Consider the following 19,692-nt stretch of genomic DNA (forward strand, 5'->3'; position numbering starts at 1 on the left):
AGATATGTGGGCTTCACTCTTTGGCAACAGTGCTAATGCATCACTGCAATTTCATTACATGCAGCAATTCTAGATGGATGCAGCCTTGGTGAATCCCAATGCAATTAAACCGACTACATCCATGTCATTCTTGCTCCTCTTCAACTGTTGCATCCAGTCCTTCTCTGGCAGTTGGATTTGCACAGTCTAGTGGTTACAGCAGCTAGAGCACTTTGTTAAGTGTTGCCAGTGGCGTAGCGTGGGTTGTCAGCACCCGGGGCAAGGCAAGTAATTTGTGCCCCCTAACCCGTGGATTTGCGCCCCCTAACCGCATGCTCAAGATGATCATCCTGCCGCTGGTGTTGCGCCCGGTGCGGCCGGCCCCCCCTGCACCCCCCACGCTACGCCACTGAGTGTTGCAGAAAGAAAACATGTACAAGGTCATTTGGACAAATTCCTTTTTTCCCACTGTCTCCACATGCAGCTGCTGGGTGACCTTGGGCTAGTTCTTTGAAGTCTCTCAGCCCCACCTATCTCACAGAGTGTTTGTTGTGGGGGAGGAAGGGAAAGGAGAATGTTAGCTGCCTTGAGACTTTTCAGGTAGTGATAAAGCAGGATATCAAATCCAAACTCCTCTTCTGGGTTCAGCTGGCACCTTCATTATACATCTTTAGGCACCAGGCAAAAAAGTTCCTCTTCAACCAGGCTTTGGGCTGACTAACATCCTCTATCTGTTTAAAGGTGTTTTGGGGTATGGGGGACTATTGTTTGTTTTGTTCCTTGTTTTTATTATACATTTTGTGTTTCTATCTTTTATTCTTCTGCTGTGAACCATGCTGAGAGCTAAGGATGAAGGGTGGTATACAAATGTAATAAATAATAATAATTATAGTTGATAAATCTAGAACAGAATGAGGATGGACTCTGGGCAGAAGAAGTAAGAATTCTGACATTGATGAGTCCTAGTACTGTGCAGGAATGCATCTAACCGCAATTGGAGGAAAGCAGTGACTGGATTTTATCTTCACACAGAGATGCACACACTGATCATGACTGACAAGAGGAGTAGAGCATTCATGGTGTGGTGTTCGCTTGTAAATTCATAGAAGAAATGCATACCTAATTATAGCAATGTGACACAGTTGCCCATTGATTGACTCTGTGTTGGTTCTGGCCCTGGTGTATCTTGGTTGATGAGCATTAATGTAGCTTTGCAACATTCCATTTTCTCTAGAGAGCTGCCCAACCTTGGACAACCTTTGGAAACAGGGGGAAAAACAAAACACCAAAATGATGGACCAGCATTTCAGTAGTACGAATTAACTAGAATCAGAAATATATTCTCAGCTGACATTTTATATTTTACATCTACAAATCTGTTTTGAAGGTTGTGTTTCTCTCCTGTAGCTTGCAGGTTAGGATAGTCTACAAATATTAACTCCTCTTCATTTAATATACAGTCACCTTGAGGAATATGTCTTGTGGTGTTCACTTCAAATCAGTCTGTCCAAAGGAATGCCTTAAAAAGTGTGGTGCTAATTTGACCTAAGCTGTAAAAAGGAGGAAGTAACAAGATAGATTCTTTCAAATCCTATAAAGTGCCCGTCTCATTGTTGATGTCTTGGTGGCTTTCTCTTCACAGTCCAGAGAAACTCTGCAGTGGTTACTGTTTGGCACCCAAGCTGTTTTCTGACAGTTTTTTAGTTGCTGAAAACAACAATTTAAACTCAGTGGATTAGGAAGGCTGTGATGGATGTGCAATCATTTTGTTTGTTTGTTTCAGAATTTATAAGCTCACCTGCATTCAGAGAATACCCAAAAATATAAAATGGATTATAAAACAGTATTACAATATAAAGACCAACAAGAATTGCAAATTGCAGAAATGAAATAAATTGATTTTGGAAGATGTGAGAGGAAATTTTCCATCGAACATTGAAAACATAAACTATGTTGTGGCTTGCTTCACTTCTTAAGGAAGAGAATCCTAGAGAACTGGTGTCACAGTGCTAAACAGATGTGCTTGAGTTGCATCATGCTTAATTTCAGAGGAGCATGGCACCATCATCTTTATCCACACATCTAAGCAACCGGGGTGAGATGTAGAGGGATCTTCCAAGATTCCCTGCACTAGAACCACGTAAGGCTTTATACACCAGTAGTAAAACCTTGGCTCCAAGCCAGTAGAAAATTGGCAGCCATTGGAACACTTTCAACAGAGGTGTCACATATTGTTGATAGGTTGTCTGTGCAACCGTGCAAAAAATGTTTTCACTACCCGCAACTAATTCAAGAGCAGCCCCATGTAAAGCACATTACAGTAAACCAGTCTAGATGTTACCAATGCACGGATAACAGTCACCCAGTGATCCCTGTCTGTGAATGCTCATAGCTAGTGCACCAGCCAAAGATACTTGATCCTTGAGTGTCAAGAATATTCCCAAGCTACACAGCATTTTCCCCAGAGGGAATTCAACCCCATCTAGTGCAAGCGACTGACCAATATCCCAGACTGAATAACCATTCACCCACAAGGCTTTCATTTTGTTGGGATTCATTTTCAGTTTATTGGCTCCTTTTCAGCCCATTACAGTGTCCAGAAACTGGTTTAGGACAGTCTGACTAATATATTACTGATAAATAGAACTGATTGATCTTAGAGGTCTCATGTGAATGTTGATTAGCTCAGAGGACAAAAATATTTGTTGATGTATTTATTTCATTTATATCCCACCATTTTGTCCAAGGAACTCAAGGTGATATACATGGTTCTCCTCTCAGCCTAACCTACCTCACAGGGTTGTAGTGGAGATTAAATGAGGGTGAGAATCATGCACTCCACCTTGAATTCCTTGGACAAAGACATGGGGTATAAATGAAATCAATAATAAATAGTATTGTTATAAGAAAAAAACCGCTCATTTTCCCTTATGGGGTATCCAAGAGCCCGTATAGAGTCCTTAAGTGGGTTCCCTATCAGTTGGAGAAAATAACAGAGGCCAGCCAGAGAATATTGAGAAGCAAAGCAGCTAATAAGCCTGATCTTTATTAAACTGTTGCAACAGGGTCCCCTGCTCACCCCATGCAGGGAGGGAGGAAAGGAACCATGAACAATGGTGTGCAAGCCCTTATATAGACTTTTAAAATTGCCCACCCTGTAGCTCCAAACATCATACATACTTCACAGAAGGGGTCAGTCTCCAGCAGAAATACATCATAGGGGGCGGTCTACCACAGAAATCCTGTTTGTCAAGATACTTGACAATGGTCACTGATTGCTCCACCTGGGCAGCCCAACCATTCCTTTTGAGATGCTAAATACTTAGTTTCTGAATCCAGGTCACAGGCTCATCCTATTCATACACAAATACGCCCTTAAGACAGGATTTGAGCAAAGAGACAATGAGGAGGAGGCTTTCCCATTTCCTTCCTCACTGCTGAGAATATTTGAGGTCACTGGAAGAGTCAAAATGGCTTCAGGTTTGCTCTCCTGTACCATTTCAGACCTTGAAAATTTATGAACATTATATACATGAGCCCTTGGAATTCCTATAACAGTATGAGGCGTTTACTGCACCTGGATGAATCGATAGCCATTTATTCAGCATGCACTTTAGGACGAGAGGTTCAGTGGAAATAAAGAGACATTATCATAGCCATGTGCCTAGCAGCATTTTGCTTTCCCTGTCCCAAATCTACCTGTATCCTGTCTCTTCCCATATGAAGAAAAAACGGAAAGAACTATTCTGTCCTCCCCAGCCCCAGCCCCCAGCCCCCATCCCTAGTGCATTAACATGGTATGGCACAGATACGTCAAGCTCAGCTATCTAGCTGTCCACCAACCATCTCTTCCTAGACCGTCTTTCCACAGGACCCCAGATCTAGGCAAATTAGGGTTCGTTTGTGATGCTACAGTTAAGTCATGCAGTAACCCCAGAGGAAATCAGCTCCCTGTCTGATGAAATTAACATTAGCAGCCTAATTCCATCCCTCTGCGGAATGATTGATGAAACGAGGAGCTCTGGTGTTTTAAAAGGTTGTGCTTGGCCTTCAGCTAATTGCAGCTATGGAAAGCTTATTCGAGGCCCCCAAGAAAAGAAGTGGGGGGGGGGTTAGGGAATTCCTTTAAATATCTACAGCCACAGAGTCCTTTGGGGGTGAAGATGAAACATAGCTGCTTGGCAGCAACTGAAGCATAGCAGCTCGTGAAAGGTCTCTGGTGGGGGGGGGTGTGAGAGAGGGGGAGGGTGGAGGATGAAGGTAAAAGCACAATTGAGTCCACAGACCCCAAATGGAGGGCAACTATTGAAACTGATAATGGCCGTCCCACCCCGCAGTCCGCCCTCACCCCCTGCACATACACAGGCACTCAACAGTTGCAACTGTTGGAGCTGTCTTCTACAAGGTAAAGGGACCCCTGACCATTAGGTCCAGTTGTGACTGACTCTGGGGTTGCGGCGCTCATCTTGCTTTATTGGCTGAGGAAGCCGGCGTACAGCTTCCGGGTCATGTGGTAGCATGACTAAGCCACTTCTGGCGAACCAGAGCAGCACACGGAACACTGTTTACCTTCCCGCTGGAGCAGTACCTATTTATCTACTTGCACTTTGACGTGCTTTCGAACTGCTAGGTTGGTAGGAGCAGGGACCAAGCAACGGGAGCTCACCCCATCGCGAGGATTCGAACCGCCGACCTTCTGATCGGCAAGTCCTAGGCTGTGTGGTTTAACCCACAGCGCTACCCGCGTCCCTTAAATAAGGCTTGTGCATGCGCAAATAATGCTTGCGCATGCACACAAGCAATTTCTGGTGCTCCTCCGACCTGGAAGTAGGCAGCCACACAGCGCAGCACCAGTAAGAGTGAGCGGCGGCAGCGGGCATTGCCGTGGGCTGGATAAATGAGTCCCTTGGGCCTTATCCAGCCCGCTGGCCTTAGTTTGGGGACCCCTGTACTAGAGGTTTAAAAGCCTGTAACAATTCATAGAAGTTCATAGAAGAGGCAAGAAGCAAGGAAGGAACAGTCAAGAATGATATGTTTTACTATGAGAAGGTAGTGGTGTTGCCTCTGGCTAGATTTCCATATTACTCCCTTCTCTGTGGTCATTTGATCTGTTATCTCCTGCTCCTCCAGATATGCAAAACAAACAAACAAAACAAAACCCTTTTAAAGCATTTTCTCCCATTTTAAACTTAAAAAAGAATGAAATGGGGCGGGGGGGGGGGGAGAGACACACCTTGGATGAATTGATGTGCGAGGAATAACCTGAGGGACTTCAGGAACATGTGGGTAATTGTTCTTATCATTCTCCACCCCCTTCCCTGTTTTGTGAAGAGATTTCCCTAGCAATAGTGGTCTGTGATTTATAGCCTGCTCCTTGTTACACCCGGGTAAGTCCACCATAGGATGTGTGATGTTGGCAAGAGTTCCAATCAGAAGACATTAACTTCCTGTCAGGTTTGTCTGATAGATATGGCAAATAAGAAAGGGGGCACATAAAATGAGAATGATGCTCAAAGGGTCTAGAATCTGCTATGAAAGCCTGTCACCTCGGGTTGCCTTTCTGGGTCCCTCCACAAAATCCCAAATTTTTGAGTGGCAGGCATAAAAGCTGGAAAATGAACAGTAGGGAGCTTAATTTAATTCAGTCAATTAAGACAAGATGACTGCCAAGGGAAAGAATCTGTGAGGAAATATTTATGCGACGGTGTCTTGTGTTTCACTGTCATATGTGAAAGATCACCCTAAAATGTTGCTGCAGTGGTCTAGAGTTTTTACTGCAAAGATCCCATGGTGACGAGACGTACAAGGTCCTACTGTGTACTTCATTTCTGTGTATGGTAAGCCTTCAAATCTCACAGAACTCTTAACCAAATAGTTAAGATAAATCAAAGTGATACAGATATGATAGTTTTTTATACTGCTGGATAGATAGAAGCCTAGTTGCAAAAGTATTTTAGACAGACACATAATTGCTTAGTAGGGTTGTTTTGTTTTGCCAAATCACCTGCAGAAGAACCTGAGGTCTCTTTGTAACTGGACTTTGCCCATGTATTTAGCAAGGCTCCCTGCAGAGCTGTGCCTACTATGCAGTTGAGAAGGACAAGGTAATTTGAATTCTGCAGTCATTGTACAAAAGGCCAATTTGTAACCCTATTGCCAAAATAAAATAAGATTTCTAAATCCTGATACTTGAGAAGTCCATTTTGATTTATTTATTTTTGTCACTCAGTTTTGTAGAAGTTTCGATCCACATAAGGCCCAGTAAAACATGACTCTTGATGGAGCCTGGGTCCCATACTAAATAGTTTGAATGCCCAAAATTAAAGTAGGGATTTTGAAGATTGCCACTCCCCAACTGGTTTTTAAATTTGATTGGAAAATCCAATTCTAATAGTATTTTTTTTTTTAAAAAATGATTAAACGTAGGTTATAAAGGACAGTGGCTTATCAGTAAAACTTCATATTTATATATTTATCATGTAAAGTTGTGATTCTTCATGTTTGCACTTTGCTTTCCCTTAGAACGGTGGTCTTTGACTGATTGAGACCCAAGACCGACCTCTGACTCCCAGGGTGTAATGTGGGATCCACTTTTGCTTTTGCTTTATACTTAATAGTGCTGATAGTGTTCGTTATTAATCCTAAAATGGCAATTCACAGAACAATATACCCAGTGCTTCCCACCAGCCACCACCCGAAAATAGGTGGCGGTACTCATCATGAAGTTGTTATAGTAAGCACCACACTTTTTAACAACAAAAAGAGGCGCCATTAGTGTGTACCCTGGGAGTACCCCCTGAAACCCCCCCCCCACTGAATATACCTACTATTACCTTAGCATTACAGTCATACCTCAGGTTACAGCTGCTTCAGGTTGCGTTTTTTTGGGTTACGGACCACCGAAACCTGGAAGTACCAGAATGGGTTACCGTACTTCTGGGTTTTGGCGGCCGTGCATGCACAGAAGCGCCGAATCGCAACCCGCACGTGCACAGATGCGGGTTGCGAATGTTGCGGGTTGCGAACATGCATCCCGCACAGATCACGTTCGCAACCTGAGTGTCCACTGTACTACTAAGTGAAAACCATTCTTGCAGTGTGGCAGGAGAAAGGCACGAGCAAGTGGTTAACCAGCAATATGTATCGTATTAAAAATAATAATAATAAAGCCTTGTGCATCTTTCTCCTGCCACACTGCAGCATTTGTGGAAATTGATAAAATGAGGATCTCATCAGAAGAACGTGTCATAATCCAGACATGCGTGCAGTGCTCCTTTGCTCTGGTCAGCCTAAACTGAAATCCAACGTGGCAACAAAAGCTTTGCTGAGACTTGCCTGGTGTGGCCTTGACCCACCTGCTGGTGGAAGACCTGTGCCTTAGAAGGCCTTGCCTTTCAAGCCACAATGCAGGAGACCCTAAGATGTGCCAGTTTTAGACAATGAAGTTCATCTCTCTGAAAGATCAAGGGTGGGGCGGAATTCCGTTAGCAGCTTGAAAGGAAAACCCAGAAGAAATATTCAAGAAAGGGATAGCTTCAAGTACATTACTTAGCCAACGAGAGAACCTAAGTTGAAATGATAGACAGAAAGCCTTAAGAGTGTTTTCCAAAGTCTTTCTGGTCTGATCCTGAGCAGGACGGCTCCTGCAAAGAAAGGTGGTGAAAAGAAGAAAGGACAATCAGCCATCATTGAGGTGGTTACTCGGGAATATACTATAAACATTCACAAATGGATCCATGGCGTGGGCTTCAAGAAGCGGGCTCCTTGTGCTGTCAAGGAGATCCGTAAATTTGCAATGAAGGAGATGGGGACTCCTGATGTATGCATTGACACCCGCTTGAACAAGGCTGTCTGGGCAAAAGGAGTAAGGAATCTTCCTTACCATATCCATGTGTGTTTATCCAGAAAACGCAATGAAGATGAGGATTCGCCTAATAAACTGTCACATATGTGCCAGTTACCACATTCAAAAGCCTACAGACTGTTAATGTGGATGAAAACTAATCTTTCATTACAATAAAAATGTTATGACATTTTTTTTTACAAAAAGTGAAAAAGACATTGCCACAGAAGGTTCAAGTGGCACCACAATATGAATGTTTTGCACATGCCATCACCATATAGTCTCCATATTAATGTAAGCTATATATATATGGGGTTCCATATTCACTATGCCTCTGGCTCATTATGTTCTTCAAAGGTGTGAAGTCTCGCTGTGATGATTAGCCATGGAAGATGATGTCTCAAAAGCACAACAGTTTTGGGGAAAGCTAAAGCATGGTTGTCGGAAACCTTTGCCTTGTTGTTTTGGGAGAGGTGGCCTTTCTGCTTTCTCATCTTTCCAGTTGTTAACAAATCTCCTTGGAACAGAGAGCGTGTCTAGCATTGTTTTCAGGAAGCAATCGCTGCCATTCCTTGTTGGGAGAGCTATCCATTGCAATAACCAAATGAAAGCTTGACATTTTTAGTGTCTGAAAATATAGGAGTTTCACAGCCTGTATCCACATTAAGGAAATGCCGACAGTTCTGGGTCATCCTGAAAGGCTTAGAAGATAAAGTTCCATCATTTATGAAAAGGATTAACTTAAATGGTGACAGTCATCAGGGGGCCACAAAAGGCTTTTTGTGTGTGCATCACACTGTACAATATGTAGGTAATATTTTCACAGATACAATGGCTGATGCAATAACAGCTACGTTTGCAGCCCAGGAAGGCAAATGTTAAACCAAATACTTTCAGGCCTCCTTGTCAAAGATATCTGGCATACGTTGCATCAACGTTTTCTGACCTCCTGTAATTTGGTTATTACAAAGAGAGAGACTGACTTGTCATGCATTCTCCCAGTAAATTAAACAGCTGTTAGGTGGTGGGAGTTAAATTAGATCTTTGGGAACAGGCATATCCAACCAGGTCTTTGTGTGCTTCATGTGTATGGGAAAGAGTCGCTGAGCAACTTAAGACAGACTGCAGCCAGGTTTAACCAGAATGGCATCCCAAATGGTACACGTTATACCTTTTGGGGTATACCTCTTGGGAGATCTGCTTCTGCAAAATGGAGGCACACAGCATCATGTCAGAGTTAGAATCGTGGTGGACAAAAAGTGGCAAGTCCCTGGGACCAGATGAATTAACGGCAAAATATTATGAAAAACTAAGTGAACAATTGGTAAATCCATTGAAAGATGTGATGAATGAGATTTTAAAAACAGGTGAAATCCCAGAAACATGGAAAGAAGCCGTCAAAGTGCAAGTAGATAAATAGGTGTTTCCGTGCACTGCTCTGGTTGGCCAGAAGCGGCTTAGTCATGCTGGCCACATGACCCGGAAGCTGTCTGCGGACAAACGCTGGCTCCCTCTGCCCATAGAGTGAGATGAGCACCACAACCCCAGAGGCGGTCATGACTGGACCTAATGGTCAGGGGTACCTTTACCTTTACCTTTAAGTTTGTTATTGGTATGAGCTTTCGTGAGGATTGGTATGAGCCTTTGTGCATGCACATGAAAGCTCATACCAGTAACAAACTTAGTTGGTCTCTAAGGTGCTACTGGAAGGAATTTTTTTATTTTGTTCTGTTTTCCAGGACACCTGATAATGGTCACTGATTACATTACCTGGGCAGTCTGGCCATTCTTTTGTGATAGTTAATACTTTAGTTCCTGAATCCAGGTCACAGGCTTACCCTATTCACACACAAATACGGCCTTAAGACAGGAGCTGAAAGCAAAAAGGCAATGGGAAGGCTTTCCCCATTTGCCTCCCTTACTGCAGAGGAATATTTGAGGTCATTGGGAGAGTCAAAATGGCTTCAGGATTGCTCTCCCATACTATTTCAGACACATGGTTCATATATTTAGATATGTGTGCATTTATGAATATGTATTCTATATTTGAGTCCTTAAAATTCTAAAAACACTGTTTTTGATATTGATTTGTTTGGTATACTTCAATATAGACAAACACCCTAGTATTTGGGGTGGGGGATATCTTATTACCCCCCCTTAAATAAGCAGGACTGTCCAGGAGGGCGAGGAGTGGAACACAATAGAGTTGGATAATGGTTCTGATAATATGCTGTAAAACTTGACAAAAGGAGTTGAGAGATGAGAATATTTTGCAGAGAGCTAAGGAGAGCCCTGCTGCTGAGTTTTGGCTCCAGGCAACGACATAAATATCCCTTATTCTACATAAAGAGATAAGTGCTGGTGTGTGGAAGGCAGATTAATTTAAAGCAGTGCCTTTGTGATGGCAGCTGAAGGCAAAAGATCTCTCTTAACAATATGCTTGAACTGTTTCATGCTGTAACCTGGAATGCATTGATAGGAGGTGGAAGGGACTTGAGGAAATTTTCTCTTGAAATGTTTTAGATTGTTTCCACACCAGGAGTACCGTAAGTCTTCTCTCCTCAAATTCTGCATTAGTCAAAACAGGATTTTGAATCTAAGAACATAAGAGCCTGCTGAATCAGGCCAGCGACCCATCTAGTCCAGTGTCCTGTTCTCACAGCAGCCACCCAGATGCCTGTGGGAAACCAGTAAAAAGGACCTGAGCACAAAATCACTCTCCCCTTCCATGGCTTCCAGCAAACTGGTAATCAGAAGAATTATTGCCTCTGGTTGTGGAAGCAAAGCATAACCATCATAGCTAGTAGTCATTGATAGCCTTCTCCATATATTTGTCCAATCCTTATCTAAAGCCAGCCAAGGTGGTGGCCATCACTGCCCCTTGTGGAAGTGAGTTCCACAGTTTAACTGTCTCTTCATTGTCAGCTGAGACCAGACAAAGAGAGCAGCAGTTGTGGGAATTCTTAGGGGGATTTGTTTATAATTATTAGAACTCTTTTAGCAATACAAAGTGTTTTTTTGTTGTTCTCACATTAACTTACTGATTGATTTTGATAATGAATTTATAAATAGTATAAGATTACTGAAGCAGTGCAGTATTTAAAATAATTCATATGAAATCAAATAAAACTCAAAACAGTTTAAAATTGCGGGAGCAGTGCTTCGAAATAGGTTGCTATTCCCTCTTTGCAGATGATGAACTGAGGTTGACGTAATAGGTTGTAAAGGTCACACAAACGGAATTAACATCTGAGGTGAAATTTGAGCGTGGGCTGTCCAGCATTGTTCAGTGTGCTGCAATGAAATGTGGAGGAACCTTCATTTTCTGCATCCGTTTACCTAAGTCCAGCCATCTCTGGTATATATAAAAAAGGTTCAAAATCAAATGCAAAATTATAGGTAGATGGTCTAATTCAGAGCCTCTTCTGCCACAGTTTCTTGTTGGTTATCTTCATTCTTTGGTTGAGGAGGGAGCTCTGAGTATTTTAATCAGCTGCCAATTGTACTGGGCAGTGCATAGACAAATGCAGGTGTGGCTGCCCTTTTGCTGGTCACAGTTTATGGAGCTGAACTGGAGTTCCAGGATACGGGTTCAGGGCATACAGATGGCAGCAGGACCCCTGTGTGTATACAGCTTCCAGGACCCGGATGCCTATATGAAATTGCATAAAATGGGGAGCACCCTAAAGTGTCCTCCTCAACCAAGCCCCACCATCCCTCTGGCTCCCATGAACTGGAGGGCGGTGAAGCTGGCTCGGCTGACATGTATGGGGAAGGAGTTTCCCTGTTAGCATCAACTGGGCTGGTTAAGTGAGCCCCGCTGTCCCTCCAGGGGCTTGGTTGACCAGGTGCGCACCACGTCTGGGTACCCAGCATCGTGCGTGTGTGTGCAGTTGCGCATAAACAGAACACATATCAACAGGGAGTTGCCTGTATGTGTGCTTGAATGTCCTTTCCGTCCTATGGCAAGTTTATTTTTGGAAAGTTTATTTATATTATTATTATTATGAAAGGTAAAAGGTAAAAGATAAAGGACCCCGGACGATTAAGTCCAGTCGCAGACAACTCTGGGGTTGCGGTGCTCATTTCTCTTTCAGACCGAGGGAGCTGGCGTTTGTCCGCAGACAGTTTTCCGGGTCATGTAGCCAGCATGACTAAACCACTTCTGGCTCAAAGGGACACCGTGATGGAAGCCAGAGCGCATGGAAACGCTGTTCACCTTCCCGCCGCAGCGGTACCTATTTATCTACTTGCACATGCTTGCTTTTCAACTGCTAGGTTGGCAGGAGCTGGGACAGAGCATGGACAGAGCTCACCCTGTCACAGGGATTCGAACTGCCAACCTTCTGATCGGCAAGCCCAAGAGGCTTAGTGGTTTACCTATTATTATTATTATTATTATTATTATTATTATTATTATTATTAACATTTGTTAATCAACACTGCCCATTTTATCCTTGCAACAACACTGTGAGATAGATTAGGCTGCGGGTAAGTGACTTGCCCAAGGCATGGGTGTAGCCATGATTTATTTTACAGGGGGCAGGCTTTATGTGGAGAGGGGGGCAGAACAGAGTTATCTGTGATGCAATTGGTCAGTTAGTTATTTTTATTTTTTTACTTGATTTTTACTTACAGTGGTACCTCTGGTTGTGAACGGGATCCGTTCCGGAGGCCTGTTCGCAACATGAAAAGCCCGCAACCTGAAGCGCTGTATCCATGCAGGTGCACAGCGTGATTTGGAGCTTATGTGCATGCGTGAAGTGCGATTTAGTGCTACTGCACATGTGTGAGCAGCGAAACCCAGAAGTAACCCTTTCCAGTACTTCCGGGTTGCCGTGGCACGCAACCTGAAAAAACATAACATGAAGCAAATGTAACATGAGGTATGACTGTATTTACTTATTATTACTTAATTACTGTCCCCTTTTACCCCATGGCTACATCCATGGCCCAAGGTCACTCAATGAGTTTCATGGCTGAGGGGGATTTAAACCCTGGTTTCCCAGGTCCCAGTCCAACACCCTAACCACTCTGGCTCTCATTAGGATCCTTTGTTCTTTCCCCTTCTTGCCAGCTTGCTAAACAGCCTCATTCTTCCCTTACGAAAGACAGAACCTGTGGGTTAGGGATTCTGTGTGCTATTTTCGGAAAAGTGGGCATGTTTTTGTGCGTATGTCTAATGGCTTGGTGTCTTTTGAGAAACTGCTTTCCTGGGTCCCAGCGGGGAGAGGATGGTGATGGAAGGATTCTCTCCCCCCTCACAGATGTAAATATTCATGAAGCTGCTGAGGCTACCAGGTGGGAACGAGAGGGCCTCATCCATAAGTAAAGAGCATCAGTATCTTACGGCATTAGTGAGAAGAGACTGACATCACTTTGCTTTTATTTCTTTCTATTTTAAAACATCCTGGTTATAATACTCAGCTCTGGCACATCCAGCCAATTTCTGAAGATTTTATTTAAAAGGAAACAAAAAACACACACAAACAAGCCCACTCTGTACTGCCCTAAAGGAATATAATAAACTCAGCAGTGGTAGTTATGCATGCTAAGATGTATAAATGTCCCTTTGTGTGCATGCACACGAAAGCTCATACCAATAACAAACTTAGTTGGTCTCTAAGGTGCTACTGGAAGGATTTTTTTTGTTTTGTTTCGACTATGGCAGACCAACACGGCTACCTACCTGTCCCTTCCATGTTAGGTTGGGTATCTTGGAGTTCTTTTACATGATTGGATTTTGTGTGTCCTATCTTCTCCCAGCTTAGGGTTTCAAAGGAGGCCGTATTGATCCCAGGACACTCACTGATAGAGCAGAGGCTGTGCCCTGAAGGGCAAGGCTGGGGATGGACAATAGATCAGGCATATCTGATGATCCAGTCAAGATCTCAGTTGGGGCAGCAGGCCCAGGCAGGCCCAGACAAGTAAGGGCAAAATATAGGCTTTAAGTATGCTAGAGAGCTCACAGTGGCCAGTGTTGCTCAGGGCTCACAAACACTGTAGCTTGACCTGTATTTTGATTGTATTGTGTATTGATTAAGTCCCCTGGGTCTTGTTCCACAGCTGTGCCTTGGGGAAATGTAATGTTACCTGCTGAATCAGAAGCTCAGTAAACCAAATCTCTCTCTGATTCTACATATCTGAATCAATTCAGTGGGTAAGATTGGATTTTCGCAAGGCACACCTGCAGAACAGAAGAATTCTCAGACCTGGGAGAATTACTTTGTATACAATACAATCAAAATCCAAGCAAAAATATTGAGGAACACCAGGACTCGCTCAGAAAGAGTCCCCCCCCCAACCTATGGCAAATGATGATCCTATGACATGAATTCATAGAATCACAATTGTAAGTTGTAAGGGATCCCAAAGGTCATCTTCTCCAATACCCTGCAATACAGGAAGCAGAGCTCAATAATCCTGATGGATGGCCATCCAACCTCTGTTTAAAAACCTTCAGTGAAGAAGAGTCCACCATGTTCCAGGGTAGTTTTCTCCACTGTCAAATAGCTTTATCACCTGAAAGTTCTGCCTAATGTTTAGTCAGAATTGTTGCTATCAAAGGGTTAAAAGAGTAGCAGAAACGCTCTAATCACTGAGCAGCTGGAGGTCATTAGGCTTCCAGGAACATGAGTCTGTATAAATAGTCCCCCTGTTTGTTTGTTCTCCCCCTTCTCCCTTTTGGGTGTGTGTTTTGCTGAGATGTGTGGTTCGTCGCCAGGATTGTTTTTTGGTGTTTTGTAAATAAACCTTATTTTTTGATTTACAAACCGCATGCTCCAGGACTCCTTTTTGGGAAGATGCTGCCTCTCCTGCCCTTCTTAGCTGCTGCGCGAAATCCTCTGCCGTGGTGAGACTTTTAAAGAAGGAAGTGCACTGGGCATTTACATTAAACTAATTAAAGTTTAATGGGACAGGTTATGGGTGTTTGTACGTCAAGAAGGAGATAAGGAGAGCAGTTCAGAGTGATTTATGCAAGGACTGGAGTGAAGACAGAAGCGGTTGCCGACAACGAAAGCCTCCAAAGCAGCTTGAGTCCTGCAACGTGCCTAGAAAAGTTTTAAAGAGGCACTGCACAGTTTGTACTCGCTGGAAGACGTCTGATTCCTCAAGGAGCCACCTCAGCAGCTGGGAGACGGTCTACAGGTGTGTGAGTATCGTTCCTAAGCCCCAGGGAGGATGGCAGAGTCCCAGGAAAGTTTTACTGTCCCGTTTACGCGACTCAATGGGAAAAATTGGCAAGATTGGAAGGCTAGAGTAAGGGTTTGGTTGCAAGCAAAAGAGTTGTGGAGCTGTACTGAAGCACCGCCTTTACAGGCAGCTGCAGACGCGTCTGCAGAAGTCAAAGCAGCAGCAGCAGCTTCACAGAAACGCGACAGGAAAGCCCAAGGTCTACTAGTTTTGGCAGTGGGACCAGAGCAAATGCCTTATGTTTCTGAGTTAAAGAACATGCATGAGGTCTGGACGGTTCTGCAGCGGTTAAATTCCAGAAACACTGCGGGGGCCAAGATCCATGCTACAAGATGTTTGTTTGATTTACGTCTCCAACCGGGAGCGTGTGTGAAAGAACATATTGCCAAAATGGTGTCTGCCTTTAATCAACTAAGACAGCTGGGCATTCCTTTCTCTATGGAGCAGCAGTCATACATATTGTTGTCTTCTCTTGATAAAAGCTATGAGACTCTAGCTCTAACTTTGGAAGCTATGCCTTCAACTGAATTAACCCTTGAATACATTTCTTCTCGGCTTGCGGATGAACAGGATAAAAGGCAAAGAGAAAGAGGTTTGTCTTTAAAGGGGAGTTATGCTGTGCCTAAGAGTGTTGATGCTGAGTTTGAGCACACAGTAAATGCTTTTGCAGCTAGACACTGTTTTCGCTGTGGTTCCCCTTCCCATCTAATCAGGAATTGCACACGTGAACCTGGTCAAGACAGCAACAAGGCCGTTACCCCTAGTTACCAGACAAGGAGTTCCAGGGGACGTCGAAGAAGAGGAGGAGGTCGTGGCTACTCCCACAGCACACAGCACATGGCTTCAGCAATGGCGTTGATGCAAGGGCGTGGCCAAGGCAGCAATCTACGCTGGTTGATCGACAGTGGTGCATCTCACCACCTGGTGGCGCCATCTAGTGTACGTTTGCAGAATTGCAGACATTTGCAAACCCCTAAAGTTGTGACAATGGCAGATTCAACTAAACGTTCCTTAGAGACTGTAGGCACAGTGTTCTTGAATTGTTTGCAAACAGAAATTGATGCCTACGTGCTAAAGGGACTGAAGGGGTGTATTTTGTCTGTGTCAGAACTTGATAGAAATGGGTTTAAAACTGTGTTTGAAAATGGGGTTTGCACTATTTCAAAGAATAACGTATCTCTTTTGCAGGTGGAATGCAGAAATGGGTTATATTATTTTGAGACAAGTCCAGATGAAGTTGAACAGGTTCATGCTGGTTGTGTGAACACGCCTACCCATAATTCTTGTGTTCATTTATGGCACCGCCGTTTAGGGCATATTAATTTTCAGTATGTTAAAAGGCAACCTGAATTATCAGAAGGGTGCAAATTGAACAAATGTACTAAGTATTTGGATTGTACTGCATGCAAAAGTGCGAAGGTTCATAGATGCAGCTATCCCAGTTCAGATAGGAAATCTGACAAAGTATTCGAACTTGTGCATATGGACCTATGTGGCCCAATGCCTGTTGCTAGCATGGGAGGTTCAAAGTATGCACTGTGTCTCTCGGATGACAAAACAAAGGTTACATGGTTTTTTCCTCTCAAAACAAAAGCAGATACTGCAGAAACAGTTAAAAATTGGGTTCATGCGGTAGAACTTGAATTCGGTACTAGAGTACTTGCTTTTCAGACAGACAGAGGGTCAGAATTTACCGGGTCTGTGTTGCAGAATTTCTTTAAGAAAAAGGGAATTAAGCATCGTCTGTCTACACCTTATTCCCCCCAAGAAGGAGGCGTGGCCGAACGTAAAAATAGGGTTCTGCAAGAGTTGGCAAACTCTATGTTGTTTGATGCTAAACTTCCTCAGAGTTACTGGGCGGAAGCCTGGCAGGCGGCTACTCATATTCTGAACCGAGTATATAATTCGGTAATTGATACTACGCCTTATTTTGCTTTATATGGGAAGAAGCCCAAAGTTAATTACTTTCGGGTGTTTGGATCTCAAGCCTATGTACTTATCCCAAAAGCGTTAAGGAAAAAGGGAAGTCCAAGGGCTAGGAAACTCATCTTTTGCGGGTACGAACCACATGCCAAATCTTGGAGGTTTGTGGACCCAGGTGGGGATACTACAAGAGTGGTCCTCAGTAGGAGCGCTGATTTTTGTGAGCAGTCCGGATGGACTCACTTACACGCTAACCCTGACATTTTGAGAGATGATTTAGGCATTCATGCTGAGAAAGAAAGTCCAGAGAGTGATGAGCCAGAAGGGGATGGTGCACATGGTTCAGATGCAGATTCTGATCAGGCACGAGGTTCTTCTCCTAAGGTAGAAAAGCCAGAATCTAGGAGTGCTCCAACTTCGCCAGTCAGTAGGCCTAGCAGACAGCAAAAGCAAAGCAGGTCACCTGCAACACCAAGCCCAAGGGAGGTATCTAAACGGAGGTCTTTATCCCTAGGGGCGCGTCCAGACATAAAGTCTGAGACAGATTCTGACAGCCAACGGTCAGAGGGGGCACAAGAGGAGCAATTGCGCAGGTCAAGTCGTGCAACGAAGGGCAAGCCGCCAGAGCGGTTTAAGGTGACAAGTGTATACGTAAATATGGCACAGTGTGAGCCAGAAAGCTATATGGAAGTACAACAGCTTCCAAGCTCAGAAGCCGTAAAGTGGCAGGAAGCAATGGAAAAAGAGATGGCTTCAATGAAGTCTCTCGGTGTGTTTACAAGTACAGAGCTTCCGAAAGGGCAACAAGCTGTAGGTTGTCGATGGGTATATCGTTTAAAGCCCACAACTACTGAAGAGTTGCAATATAAAGCCCGGCTAGTTGCAAAAGGGTTTTCGCAGCGCAAAGGTGTTCACTATTCTCAAATCTATGCCCCTACTTCAAGATCGGAGTCATTAAGAATGCTTCTAGCCTCTTCAGCTAAGAAGGGAAATAAGCTGTTTCATTTTGATGTCAATGTGGCTTATTTAAATGCAGACTTACAGGAGGAAGTCTATATGACACCACCACCAGGTTTTGAAGGAGACAAGCCAAACCAGGTCTGGCGCCTACACAAATCCATTTATGGGTTGAAACAGTCCGCCCGTAATTGGAATTCCTGCTTAAACGATGCTCTAGAGAGCATGGGGTTCAGAAAGAGCGCAGCAGATGCGTGTCTTTATCTAAAAGGCTCGGGATGTGAACAAGAAGCAGTTTTGATATTTGTTGACGATTTATTATACAGTGGAAAGGATGATAAACTTGCACAACAATTTGCCACAAAGCTTGGAGAAAGGTTTCAGATAAAATCACTAGGCAATGTATCTGTTTATCTAGGAGTTAAAATTCAGCAAGATGAAAATGGTAACTATTGGCTTAGCCAAGAAGCTAAAATCCAGCAGTTGCTGGAAAGGTTTAAAATGAACAACTGTGCTGGTGTTAAAACCCCAATGGAGTTAAGTTACACAAAGGATGCTCAAACTGAGCAAAAGGCAGAGTTCTGTAATCCCGGGGTTTACCAGTCAGCGATAGGCAGTCTACTCCACATTGCACAGTGGACTCGGCCCGATATAACATATGCTGTCAACATGCTGTGTAGACAAGCTGAAAAACCATCAATGCATGCTTGGCAAGGAGTAAAAAGAGTTTTAAGGTATCTCCAAACTACCAAAAGCTTTCGCTTAAAACTATCAGCAGAGGGCAGCACACAACTTGAATGTTGGGCCGACAGCAGTTGGGCAGATGCTGGACCAGATAGAAAATCAGTGTCAGGAATGGCGATAAAATTTGGAAATGCACTAATTGGTTGGAGATCAAGAAAACAATCACTTATAGCTTTAAGTTCAACTGAATCTGAGTTCAATGCGTTATCAGATATATGTAGAGAACTGGAATTTTATAAGCAACTGGTACAAGAATTGTTTGGAGAATGTTCCCTACCTATCAGAGTGTGGGAAGACAATCAACCTTGTATTAAACTAGCTAAATCAGGTCAATTCAAGGCACACACAAAACACTTGGATATCCGTTATCAAAATGTATGCCAAAGTGTAAAACAAGGTTTAATTGAACTAAAGTATTGTCCAAGCCAAGAAAATCTCGCAGACGGTTTTACAAAAGCTTTGAGTCCGCAATCTCATAAATGTTTCTGTTCAGGTTTAAATTTGTATTAAGGTTGGTACAGCTCAGTGTTACGAGCGAGAGGGGGTGTTGCTATCAAAGGGTTAAAAGAGTAGCAGAAACGCTCTAATCACTGAGCAGCTGGAGGTCATTAGGCTTCCAGGAACATGAGTCTGTATAAATAGTCCCCCTGTTTGTTTGTTCTCCCCCTTCTCCCTTTTGGGTGTGTGTTTTGCTGAGATGTGTGGTTCGTCGCCAGGATTGTTTTTTGGTGTTTTGTAAATAAACCTTATTTTTTGATTTACAAACCGCATGCTCCAGGACTCCTTTTTGGGAAGATGCTGCCTCTCCTGCCCTTCTTAGCTGCTGCGCGAAATCCTCTGCCGTGGTGAGACTTTTAAAGAAGGAAGTGCACTGGGCATTTACATTAAACTAATTAAAGTTTAATGGGACAAGAATCTCCTTTCTTGTCATTTGAATCCATTGGTTTGGGTCCTGGATCAGCAGAAGACAAGCTTGCTCCATCTTCCATGTGACAACCCTTGTGATTGCAAGTTGTTTAAAACTGCTTTTAATATTGTGTTTTACTGTTTTA

General features: G+C 43.6%; 1 pseudogene across 1 annotated transcript; it reads left to right on the forward strand.

Annotated features, from left to right (window-relative positions):
- The first annotated feature begins 5,766 nt into the window (after positions 1–5,766).
- Positions 5,767–8,014, forward strand: LOC309357386 (large ribosomal subunit protein eL31 pseudogene; annotated as a pseudogene). Its single transcript has 2 exons — positions 5,767–5,816; positions 7,591–8,014. The product of its transcript is annotated as a large ribosomal subunit protein eL31 pseudogene (transcript).
- Positions 8,015–19,692: the final 11,678 nt, after the last annotated feature.

This window comes from Podarcis melisellensis (genome assembly GCF_964234715.1).
Source record: "Podarcis melisellensis genome assembly, chromosome: 15".
Lineage (NCBI taxonomy): Eukaryota > Metazoa > Chordata > Lepidosauria > Squamata > Lacertidae > Podarcis > Podarcis melisellensis.